Source organism: Gadus chalcogrammus, chromosome 13 (genome assembly GCF_026213295.1).
Source record: "Gadus chalcogrammus isolate NIFS_2021 chromosome 13, NIFS_Gcha_1.0, whole genome shotgun sequence".
Lineage (NCBI taxonomy): Eukaryota > Metazoa > Chordata > Actinopteri > Gadiformes > Gadidae > Gadus > Gadus chalcogrammus.
This window is the reverse complement of record NC_079424.1, coordinates 1,586,615-1,599,763: the sequence shown is the minus strand read 5'-3', so window position 1 is coordinate 1,599,763 and position 13,149 is coordinate 1,586,615.

The following is a 13,149-nucleotide window of genomic DNA, read 5'->3' as shown; positions in this document are numbered from 1 at the left end:
TCCCATGATGCAATCAATCAATCAATCGTGTGAGATGTAATTCTGGTGAATGTGTGTGTACATTTATAGCACGTGAGTGTGTGTGTGTGTGCGTGTGCGTGTGCGTGTGCGTGTGCGTGTGTGTGTGTGTGTATGTGTCCTTCAAGTCGGAACATGGTATGGACCCACTGAGAGTTCAGAACGCTGTTAGCTGGAGATCAACGTTAGCTATAGCAGCTTAATGTCAACACGTTACCAACCACTAACCAATCAGCAACCAGAAACAGGCCACTGTGGACTCCATAGAGCTGGATCATATAGACCAGCTCCTCTCCCTACTTTCTCTCTATCCCTCAGGTTACCTCCATTCTTTCCTGTTGAAACACTCTCCCTCTCAGATTTAAGATTGAAAGGCCTTACTGGCACGGAAAGCAAACATTTACATTGCAATCGGGCTCTCTCTCTCTCTCTTTACCTCTCTAATCCTGTCTCTATCCATCTTGATCGTTCCTTTTTTTATCCTTCTCTTTCGATACATATTTTGCTCTTTCTTTTCCCGCTGCCTAATACCCCAACCATCTTCTGCTTAGACACCACTGGTCCATAGCAACGCTCTAATGCGACCGTGGGATGAGCAGCTTGGGCTTGAGGCATCTAGGCGGGCAGCACGGGTAGCGGGTGGACGTCGGGGCGCAAACACAGTACACTTCTGGCTGGCTTCAAACCCACGACCCTCTGCTTAGAGACTCTCTAAAAACGTACTTTTCTAAAAACCCATCTTTTTAGAAAAGCCTTTGGCTAAACTGCTATTTATTTATTTATTTATTTTTTGTTGCATTTTTCTCTTTTCTTTTAATGTGCATTGTAGCACTTTGAGATCACTGAATTGATGTAAAGTGCGTTATAAATAAAATGCATTATTATTATTATTATTCCTCCCCTGTTTCTAACTTCAACGGTCCGGTTTAGGTGGTCTTGTGTGTATGCATGAGTGTATGAATGTGTGTGCGCATGCCTGTGTCGGTGTGTCTGTGTGTCTGTGTGTGTGTGTGTGTGTGTGTGTGTGTGTGTGTGTGTGTGTGTGTGTGTGTGTGTGTGTGTGTGTGTGTTTGTGTTTGTGTGCAGATGTGTGTGTGTGTGTGTGTGTGTGTGTGTGTGTGTGTGTGTGTGTGTGTGTGTGTGTGTAGATGTGTGTGTGTGTGTGTGTGTGTGTGTGTGTGTGTGTGTGTGTGTGTGTGTGTGTGTGTGTAGATGTGTGTGTGTGTGTGTGTGTGTGTGTGTGTGTGTGTGTGTGTGTGTGTGTGTAGATGTGTGTGTGTGTGTGTAGATGTGTGTGTGAGCGTGTGTGTGGGTGGGTGCGCGTGCGTGCGTGTGTGTGTGTGTGTGTGCGCGCGTGCGTGAGTGAGTGTAACATCTTTTGATTTCACTGTTTCTCTGGGTAGCTGGGCAGGGCAAAGCAAATATGTGTGTTCTTACAACGTCCACAAGCAGGATAAACACCTCCCCATTCATCGGTGGAGGTGGCGTCTCGTGCAAAACAACCTTGACATGAATAAGAAAAGTGTTCTTTTAATTCAACGCCTTCTACCCTGCGTCATTGAAAGCCGCCAAAGTGATCCAACTGTCAAGAAGGATGATATTGTTGTTGATATGTTCATGGGATGTTTTTGGGATGTTATCTGGTGTGAATACGACTTCAAATACAGCAGGATAATAGTGTGATTTGGGTGTATTAATGAGAGTGAGAATGGGAAAGTGCGACAGTGTGTATCTGAATGTGTGCGTGTGCATGTGTGTGCTCGTGCATGCGTGTGCGTGCACGTGCATAGGCGTAGGTGTGTTTTACAGAGTGGGTGGCCTACAGCTATCGTGAGGGGAGTGAAAGTATACCGTTAAACAAGATAAGGTGCATTCCACGGTCGCACGGTTCACAGTGCTTCCCTGTATCAGGCGAGTCAGATACAGTGTGTCTCTGGATTTGTGTTCAGCGCAACCTTCATTCCCCTGAAAGCTACTCTCTATGTTTACACATTCCACTGATTGTAATGTGTTAACTGCACCTCTCGCTATCAACATCTTGCGCGATGCGTGTGCGAAGGTAAATATTCCAAACACCAGGCATCGCTAGCAAGGAGAGAAGATAAGCGGTAAAATGACTACAGTGAATCAGATGGCTCTAAAGGACCCATATAATATTCAGTTGCCCCTCTCCCTTTGAGATCACTACAAAATGGAGTCTGTTGCTTTCTTTGGCTGCTCGAGACTTGATGGACATTTGCCATCTTTTCTGAAACAAGTTGCGTACTGTAAGTCTGTATACATATACAGAGAGAGAGAGAGAGAGAGAGAGAGAGAGAGAGAGAGAGAGAGAGAGAGAGAGAGACTAAGAGGGAGAGGCTGATACATGACACAGATGGTGTGGTACATTAACTGTGAGTCTGTGCTTTATAGCAGCCATGAGGACGTCAGCCAGAAGCTATGGGCACCAAAGTGTTTTAAAGGAGAAAATAAGACTCTGTAAAGAGTTATCCCACAGCAACGCTTCAGTTCTGGTACATCCTTTGATTCATATGCATGCACACACACACACACACACACACACACACACACACACACACACACACACACACACACACACACACACACACACACACACACACACACACACACACACACACACACACACACACACACACACACACACACACACACACACGTACAGAGCTTGCAGTTATAGCACATATAAACCTTTAAACACAAACGCTCGCATGCACGTACTGTTACATCTATTGCTCATAGCTTTAACACAATCGCATACAAAAACATACACAGGGGATTGTGTGTGTGTGTGTGTGTGTGTGTGTGTGTGTGTGTGTGTGTGTGTGTGTGTGTGTGTGTGTGTGTGTGTGTGTGTGTGTGTGTGTGTGTGTGTGTGTGTGTGCACGAGTGCGTGCGTGCGTTTATGTGTGAGAATGGCTATTTCCTTTCTTTCCCAACCTGGATCATTGACTCATTTTGCTTATCCAGCTGCCAACATACAATTGTCTGTGTTATTATTTCAGAATTAGCGGTTTAGCATCTTAGCATTAGCGTAGCATTAGCGTAGCAGCTCTGTGTTACCTAAAGTGTGATCATGCACCGCTCAAGCAATCTTTTCTTCGTTCCAAATGTTCAAATGTAATCCCTTTGACATCAAAAGGACAGGGCATTCCCCTTCCCTCAGATGTTGGTCAGAAACAGGGCATAACATCCCAGAATAGTCTTCAGTCATCTTCAAATCCCATCACAGATCCACCTCCGCTCATCGCATGACCCGGTAGGGTCGTGCTGGGTCATGCGATCATGCGAGTGGGACTTCAAAGAGTTCTGAATCTTCCCCTCCGATTCCGTAATTCACCGGGAAAAATATTCAATTAATTTTGGGGGGGGGAATGTCAGTTAAATCTCCTTCATTAGTGCCGGTGAAACGAGGCGGTCAGTGTTGCGTCAGTCATTAGCTGTTGTTGTTTAGGAAGACGAACTAAAGACTCTACTAAATGACTGCCTCTGATAACGCACGCTTCATTTGGTGTGAAGGAGATTCTATTTTCTGTTTTTAACGGAGCACTAGGTTTCTTGCAGCCCTAATGTTTTCACATTAATTTGTCGAATGGAACTCCGCTAATGGAAATACTTTTTGTAAATGCTTGTGCGGCAGATGCATGAGTCCATGCTACTTAACCAGTAACACATAATCCATTTGTTTATGGATGTAAAAAACGATCCTTTTCACTTTTTTAATGGATCTTTTAATTTGGGTTTCACTTGAGAATTCAAGGTTTTATTCCGATACGTGAATGAAATCCTAAACCGGAACAGACTGTTGAAGTCAAAATCAGGGGAGTGGAGTGTATGGAGAGGGTTGTGGTTAGTGGGTTTGAAGCCCAGCCAGAATGGGAGTGTTCGCGCCCCCACGTCCACGAGCTACCTGTGCTGCCCACCTAGACGCCCCAACCCCAAGCTGCTTACTAAGTAGCAGCTATAGCATGTACAAGAGAAAAATCACTGCCTTTCATGATAAGTTAAATAACCAAAAAGTCATTAGCAGCCACTAGGGTTGCAAATTGCTTGCACTTTGCCTTAACCAATCATTAATATTTAATAACATACAAAATGTCTGTCTTTTTCTCCGTTCAAGTTTGATTTAAATAATTCCAGCACCACATTAGTGAAGTGAAACATTAATTCTTGAAGCACAAACAACTCCAATGAGGAGAATGAAACAAAGAGCCTTTTGTTCCAAACAGCTGTTCTTGTCCGCTCGTCCTTATTCAAAAAATGTGCCTCCAAACAAAACATTGTCAAATGGGAGCGCAATTACTGCCATTTCTGACTAACAAGGCAGAGCAAACTGAACAAAACCCAATGTTTAAGAAAAGCACATAGAAAATACATCATCGGTTTACACGTATTTAATCAGTTAAATTCCTAACAACGGTTAATCAATTAATGATTAATCATTATCATCCATAGGTGCAACAAATAGTTTAAAAGGTTGCTCCTTTTTTGGAAGACAATCCCAGCCAATATCAACCAAAAGGCACCACAAACAGAGACTAAGCAAAGGCAAAAACCGAATCCACCGACAGAACACACATTTCCATACAAATACGGCAAAATGTGTGTTTATTATACAAATGCCTCCTTAGTGCTCCCTCAAAGCCCCCTAATCCCAACGTGACGCTCTCTCTGGCCTCCAGGTTTTGAATTCGGCCCCAGCCCTTTATTCCACTGGGCCGGGGGATTATGGGAGAAGGCAGGCAGGTATTGAATGCAAGCCTTTACCTGACTCCCAGAGGCCTCTCGTGTTCAGCGAGAGCTTCAATGGAAGGGTGTCGGGCGTTGGGTTGATGGTGGTGTGGGGGGGGGGGGAGCCTGGAGCGAGGAGCGGCCGTAGAATGCTAAGCAACGCTCCGACCCAGTTGCATAACAGAGTCTCACCATGGATGTGTTTAATTGTCTCACCCTTCTGTCTCAACTCGTGCTGGGCGTGTCTTTTTCCATAGCAGGCTAAACAGAGAGAACTCTTCTTTTCCTATGCCAATAAGGCTATTTTATTGAATTGAGAGACAAATGATCTTACATGCATGCCATCTCAACCATAGGTGTTTTTATCTCTCTCTCTCTGGTTCGATCTCTTTCCTACATGTTTGCTCCTGTCTTCCTGCATATATTGACCCACTGATCCGTCTTTCTCTCTCTTCATCTTGCAGTCTCTAAAGTTTCCAAAAGATTTTGGTTCTTTGTATTTTCTTTTCTTTGTCATCTCTCCTCTTCATCAATAGTATCAAAGAGCAGAGCAGACCTCAGACAGAATGTGAATTAATCTTGAAGCACCCATTAATACACTTTTGTTTTCAGTCTTTGACGGTCGCCCTTCTTCTCCACCTTGTATTGTGTTTGAGCCAGTGAACAACAACAATAAAATGATTGAAAAAAATAAAACTATATATATATATTATGGGTGTAACGGTACACTGAACGGTTTGGTTCATACCTCGGTTCAGACATTACGGTTCGGTACGAGTTCGGTACAATGAAGGGAAAAGAAAAAACAAAAATGCAGAAGGCAATTCTTTTTTATTGTCTCAGGTTGTACCACCTAGTGTCATACAGTCACTCCCCTGAGCTAGCTGCAACAGCCTGAACTGTGTAATCTAAGATGTTAACAGTGAACAACAAGTACCCCACATCACCTCCAGACTCGATCCATAACTTTTAAACAAAATAAAACAATCAGTTCTAAAACTGAAAATTCAGCATGACTTATTTATGAAACCACAAAGTACACAGAATTTGCGCATTTCCACCGGAGGGTGCGGGTCGGTTCGGTGCGGCTTGGTGGAGTCGTGAAGGTGCGGTTCGTTGCAGCTCAGTTACGGCTCGGGGTAAACCGGATCGCGATAGCCGCGGCAGCTACGTAAGCATTGTGACCTCATAGCAGCCCGACGTAGTGTAGCCCCCTAATAATAATATTAATAATAATAATAATAAAGAAAATAAAAAATTTCTTCAATAAACGAAGCTTTCGCCGTTATATATACCTGGCGGATAATGTGGTTGTTGATTATCCCTCTGTCTCACGTAAGTGTCTCTCGACCAATCAACGGACTGTGTGTGTAGCTCGAACTTGCCGGCACCCTTTCAGGCGTACGGTTGTCCCTGAAGATCGCGGATCCAACATTATGGTGCGTTTTATTATCCATCCGTCTCCAAGGTCGGAGGACACTCATGAACACGCCTCTTTTCCTCGGACGGCGAACTTGCTTGCTCGGATGAACTCAGAGGAGGCCAAGCAAGGATTCCGAGACAGATTTCAAGATGGCTGCGCCCCGTGTGACTTGAAGTATGAACTGTTTTTATTGTGTTTGCACCGCTTTGGTGGTTTAAATGGCAATTTCAATCACTCATATTACTGCAATACCTTACTGCGTCCGTATCTCTGCTTATAGTCTATAGCCTACTTATTTTTGAGCGCCTGGTACTCTGCCAATGCTACTGCGACAACAGCTTTCCGGGTGGCGTCCATGTTTTTCTCCAACGACCGAGCGAAACATGATAAAACGATTGAAGGGTGGGCGTGACTTCACATCCGAGGTCCGAGTCGGTTCGCAGAGAATACTAAACGCAGCATTAGTTCGGCATTACATTAATTTATTTGCACGCCAGATTTATTTAATTTATACCGTGTATTCTCTGTGTAAATCCATGCACCGAACCGTGATGTCTGTACCGATTCGGTTCAATACGAATACATGTATCGTAACACCGCTAATATATATATATATATATATATATATATATATATACTGTATATATACATATATATGATAGGGTTATGTTAGGGCAATGTGTGTATATTTCTTGGTAATAATTAAGGGAATCGTAATAGCTTTTCAAACCAACATATATCAAAATAAGTGCTATTCTATGTTAAACTATAATGTATGAGGTACAATAAAATATATATTCTCTTTTATTTTGTGTTGCATGTTGAATGGGCTCTGCCAGCAGGCTGGCAGTTGGCAACATGTGACCGGCTGATTAGCATGAGCCGGAACCCTCCGGAATCTCCAGAGACTTCAGATTTATTGATGAGGACTGTTTGAGAGAGAAGCCCAGGTGACGCGTCACACAGAAGATATCTTCTCTGTATATACACTTTTACCGTGACGCCTTCTGCTTCCCTCTCTCACTCTCCATCTCTCTACCGATATCCTTACCCCACTCTCTCCCTCCACACATACCTGTGTCTATCGGCCTCTTTCTCTGACTCATTTTACTATGTGCAGCTCACTCTCTCACTTCATCTGTACCTCTCTCTATCTGCACACCTCTCTCTCACTCTCTCTCTGTCTGCAGCTCACTCTCTCCCTCCACTTATACCTCTAACTATCACTCTTATTCTCTGTGTGCAGCTCACTCTCTCTCACTCCATCTCTACCTGCACCTCTATTCTATTTGCACCTCACTATCTCATTCCATCTGTACCTCACTCTATCTGAACCTCTCACTCACTCTTTTTCTCTGTGTGCAGCTCACACTATCTCGTTCCATCTGTACCTCTCGATTTCTCTGGCTCTCAAACGTATTTGATTATCTATAATCTTTGTTTAGGGGCCGCATGGGGATGGTTCCACAAAAGCACTGTAGTGAAACTCCAGGGGCTTCTAACACATTTCGGCAGTATATTTGTATTGTATATTTATTCTATTTGCAATGTATTGATACAAGGTGTGTTATGTATTGTGGCTCTGTCTCAGGGCATGTCACAGCGATGATACGCTCACAAAGACGCGTTTATTGTATTATTTATTATTTCGGTATATTTTCCTTTCATGAGGTTGCCGTCGCCGGTTTGTAAACACCTTTCATCATGTGAGGTCTTAGACGACGACATATTGGATGACACAAATCCGGTCACTTGGGATAAGGTTCACCAACTGACATTTCACAATCTTATTTTCATTTCTTTAAAGCAATACGAAAAAAAGTGTTTTCTTACCATTTCGGATTGTCAGCTTTGTTTTGGTAATAGAATCAACCGGCTCCGGCTTTTGACATTTAAAGCTCATAAATGTGAAATTTTTCAGCCAATTATGAATGATTTCTATCTGGTTTTCAACCACACTTGTAGCAAAATCATCAGAATGATGATGCTAATAATAGTGATGATGTTGAGAAGGGTGAGAATAATCATTATACTTGTTCTTTCATTATCATAATGATAAGATAATTATCAAGACTCTAATCATCATCATTATCCTTATAACAATGATCACTGTTATCATTATTATCATGATCAAAATTCTTACCATCACAATGATACTCATTAGATAATCATGATTATTAGCCATGACATAATTTTCATAATATCATCATAATCGTAGAATCATCCAACGAGGAGTGTATGTTGGTCATGTTTTTCTGGACGTGGTGTGTGTGTGAGCAGCCCAGTGCCAAGGTGGTCCTCGGCACTGGGCTGGGTGGGTGGGCTGGGGGGGGGGGGGGGGGACCCCCACTGAGGTCTGCTGAGTGGGCGGTCCCTGTGAGTCCTCCCGCGCTGGACTCGTACACCACCACACAATAACCAATCAACAAACAGGATTGAATTTTAAATCAAATTCTAATCTATTGAAATACTACAAAATAAGGTGAAACAAATGTCTAGGGATAATAAATGTTTAAATGCAAGAATATGGTTTGTGTGTGTGTCAATGCGGTGAATCTGTCTGTATGGTAGGTGTGAGGCTATATAGAATCAAAGAGGATGAGGGGAAGAAAGAAATAAAGTGCCAATGTGAAAGAGAGTAAATCAATAGAGTGCCTGGCTCAAACGAATTGAGTGCCAACCTGAAGGAGAGTGAAAACCTGCTTCTATAACCCGACCCGCAGTACTCAGGTGTGGTCAATTAGGACATCGTGATACTGGGGGCTAGCCCTGCCCTTGTAGTGACAGCTATGACCAACAAGGGGGGGCAGGGGATGGTCATAAACCTAGCGGGAGATTCACCCCTGAAGGTGAGGAGCTGGGCCCTCTGTAAGGACCGAGGCTCTCAGATCGGGGCCCTCTACAGATTTGTTGTGTGCTAAGCTCCATCGTTTCTTAAGGGAATGCAGTGACTTGTGTTTGTTTGTCTGCTTGCCTTCTGCAGCGTTTTGTTCTTACTCACTGATGAAGAAATCCAGTCGAAACCTGGGTAATTGGATTTTGGTTTGTGACTATTCATTATAGTTTAAATTAGAATTTGCTCCCTTAAAAATCATCACCATTGCAAAGTTACTTTGAGTAATGGCTCATTCTTCCTCCATCTCTTCCTCTCTCAGTCTGTCTCACAGTTTGTTTTGCTCTTTTGTACTCACTCCCTCACTCCTTCACCTTTCTCTCTCTCCTTCCGTCTCTCTCTCTTCCTCCTTCCCCTACTCTCTTTTCATCCTCTCTCTCTCTCTCTCTCTCTCTCTCTCTCTCTCTCTCTCTCTCTCTCTCTCTCTCCTCTCTCTCTCTCTCTCTCTCTCTCTCTCTCTCTCTCTCTCTCTCTCTCTCTCTCCCTCTCTCTCTCTCTCTCTCTCTCTCTCTCTCTCTCTCTCTCTCTCTCTCTCTCTCTCTCTCTCTCTCTCTCTCTCTCTCTCTCTCTCTCTCTCTCTCTCTCTCTCTCTCTCTCTCTCTCTCTCTGGCCAGGTGGAGCATGGCTGGACCAGTAGAGGTTAAAACAAACACCGCACGCAGACAGACGCACACACACACCCCCAAACACACACACAGGTATTCTTACTAACACACAAACAGAAAGCTATTATTGCACACACGCACACACAGAAGTATTCTTACAAAACAACGCAAAAACACACTTTCAGTCGGACAAAACACATAGCTATTCTTACGAACAAACACAATTATTTTTACAAACACACATTCACAAACACACAGCTATTCTTACAAAACACACACTCACAAATAGCTATTTGTGCAAACACACTGAAACACAAAGCTTTTCTCATAAACCCACACACAAACCATTAGTCTTACAAACACACACAAACCATTATTCTTACAAACACACAAACAAACAGACATTTTTTCCAAACACACACACAAAAAACAGCTATTCTAACAAGCACACATACAAACACAGTTATCCTTACAAACTCACACTGAAACACACACTTACTCTTACAGACAGTTATTTTCTCCCTGCCTCCTGAAAATGATCCAGCGTGTCCCCTTGTCTCCCCCCCCCCCCCTCCCTAATCCACCCAATCTCATTTAGATTAGCAGCCGCCTTCCCTCCTCACATTCTCTGAGCTGTTGCAATAACAAACCTCACACTACCTGTGTTCTCACAGACCAGGCCGTGCAGGTGGCTCAGGCTGTGTGTGTGTGTGTGTGTGTGTGTGTGCGTGCGTGCGTGCGTGCGTGCGTGCGTGCGTGCGTCTATTTAGCATAATGCCATTCATTCTATCTGTGTATTTGTGTCCATTCCAGACATGTTTATGTGATCTCTGCCAGTGGGTAACGTCTGCTGTCTGACGAACATTTGTTGTTTACGTTTGTAAAAGCCCTGTCCTCATGTGGACATATGTACCTCCATCTTTACTTGCACCTGTTTCTGCTCATGTGCTTACCTGTGTGCATGTGTCTGTATGTGTGTCAGTGTGTGTGTGTGCCTGTGTGTGTATGCAAGTGTATGTGTGTCTGTTTGTGTATGTGTGTCTGTTTGTATGTGTGTGCCTGAGTGTGTTTGTGTGTGTTTGTGTTTGTATGTGTGTCTGCAGGTCATTGTGTGAGCATGTATGTGTGTTTGTGTATGTGTGTGTCTGAGTGTGTTTATGTGTGTGTGTCTTTGTGCGAGCATGTAAGTGTGTCTGAGCATGTTCATGTGTGTGTATCCGTGTCTTAGTGTGTTACTCTGTGTGTGTTTTGCTTTAGGTGTGTGTGTCTGCCTTTGTGTCTTTGTGTGAGCATGTATGTGTGTTTGTGTATGTGTTTTTGAGTGTGTTACTCTCTGTGTGTTTTGCTTTAGGTGTGTGCGTGAGCGTGTGCGTGTGCGTGTGCGTGTCTGTGTGTGTGTGTGTGTGTGTGTGTGTGTTTAACAGCGTGTGAAAGTTAATCACGTCTGTGTCTGCCTCTGCCCCGGACTACGTAACACAGTGTTCCTGGTAACGCTTTACCAGGTCATCGCAACCCAGCCAGCGCCCTTTCAAACACATAACACAGCGGGCCAATCGGAACCGTCCGTTGCCCTCGTGTGCACGTGGCCGAGGGCCAATGGCTGGCCAGGGTTTGTAGAGAGGTTAACCTGGCAGCGAGGTTAACCATGAGCAGGGAGGGGAGATTCTAGAACTTTCAGAAGCAAAATAGAACATTTAGAATGTCAAAATCCAATTTTTTAATTCAGATTCTATAATGTAGAATTAGAAATGCAGGAAACCCATGAAGAGTTCACGATACATAATGCATAACAGGGATTGTAAAAAACGAATGGGCATTTGTTTTTTTGTTCACTTCTTCATTAGGCAACGATGGATTAGGTACAATAACAATGGCTTCATGAAGTCCATTAGTAAAACAAACAGGGACCAAACAACAGCCGATGTCTAACAGCCAACGGAGAATGTCACTATGTCTTAAAGTGGTAATCCTTTAACTCAGCTGTTTCTAAATTGTGGCTCGCTTTCGACCCAGGGGTAGGCAAGGCCTACATAACAACACACACTGCATATATCTATTTTGTCTTGTTTATCGCCCGGAGCGACTCCAACCTTCAAAAGTAGCTACTGCACTTTAAAGAACAAGTTCCATCCGCTCTGTTTCTATGTTGTGTTCACTCCCTTCATCACACCTCCGCCCACAGAACCATCCGTACGGATCTCTCCCCGTCCTGTCAGAGATGTATTATCTCCAAGGTTCCCCCACTTCCTCTCTCCTGCCCTCCTCGCTGCGCTGAGGCTCTCCTTGTTTTATGCCAACCGTTTCCTCCTCCTCTGTCATACCGCCACAACTGGCACCTCCACTCCCTGGCACTCTCATCCATTCTTCTCTCCTTCTCTTTTACCGTTCTCCTTGTCTCCCCCCTCTTCTCCTCATCATTCCGCGCCTTGTCTCCCCCCTCTCCTCCTCATCCTTCCTCTCCTTGTCTCCCCCCTCTCCTCCTTATCCTCCCTCTCCTTGTCTCCCCCCTCTCCTCCCCTCCTACTTTGATATTGTCGTCTCTCATCGCTTGCTCTATCAGCTCCTCCTCCCCTCCACATATCTCAGGAGAAACTCTTAGGATGAACAGCGAGGACAGCAAGGTCAGCGCCTGATGTGAGAACACATACCATTCAAGTACTTTCCCACACTCTCCCTGTCTCACTGAATGCACAGCGACCTTGCCTCTGTATCATGCTCCGATGATAACCCGGCTTATAACTTGTTTTTCCAACCTGTTTGAAAAACAAGAGGAAAGGCACAAAACCTGGCACACAAAACAATAACGGATTGTCTTGGCCTTCAAAGTCTGAACCGGGTCCAATCCAAATTTGTTACTCACACATTCTGGGTTTTCATGTTTCTACAATGCCTACTTTAAAGGAAGAGTTGGAGATTTTAAGAAACCAGTCAGTTCAAGACAGTTTTTAAAGTATTCCATCAAAAAAAAAAAAGCCGGCCATCCAAGTAGGCCATCTGCCCATTCATTTGGACAGGCTCAGGCCTGCAACCGACACACACATCTGAAATGTCTGGTTTGCTACCCTATCAAATTGCTGCACTGGGATCCGTACCCCGCAGTACACCAGGGTGCTCGGCCTAACTAGTTTAACTTCCCCCACAATGCACTGCTTCCACCATTAGTCAACAATGCCACCAGGATGCTCTGTTTAAGTAAGGGCCGTAGTGATTATAATGCCAATATCGCCGTTCTCTACAGCCAATATACGACGGCTTGTATTTTGTGTTGGGTATATCGGGGGCCATCTGCTCTCCGGCCCCTCCCTGCTCCTCCAACCCCCTCAGATTTCCCCTCTGTTAATTTCTACGTTTATTAGATTTCCCCCCTCGGTCTTCATCTGTCCTCTCCTCGCCTTGTATCCTCTCCGAGCATCTTATCTCGTCTCCTCTTGCTCCATTTCCCTTTCTCGTTCCTCATTTCC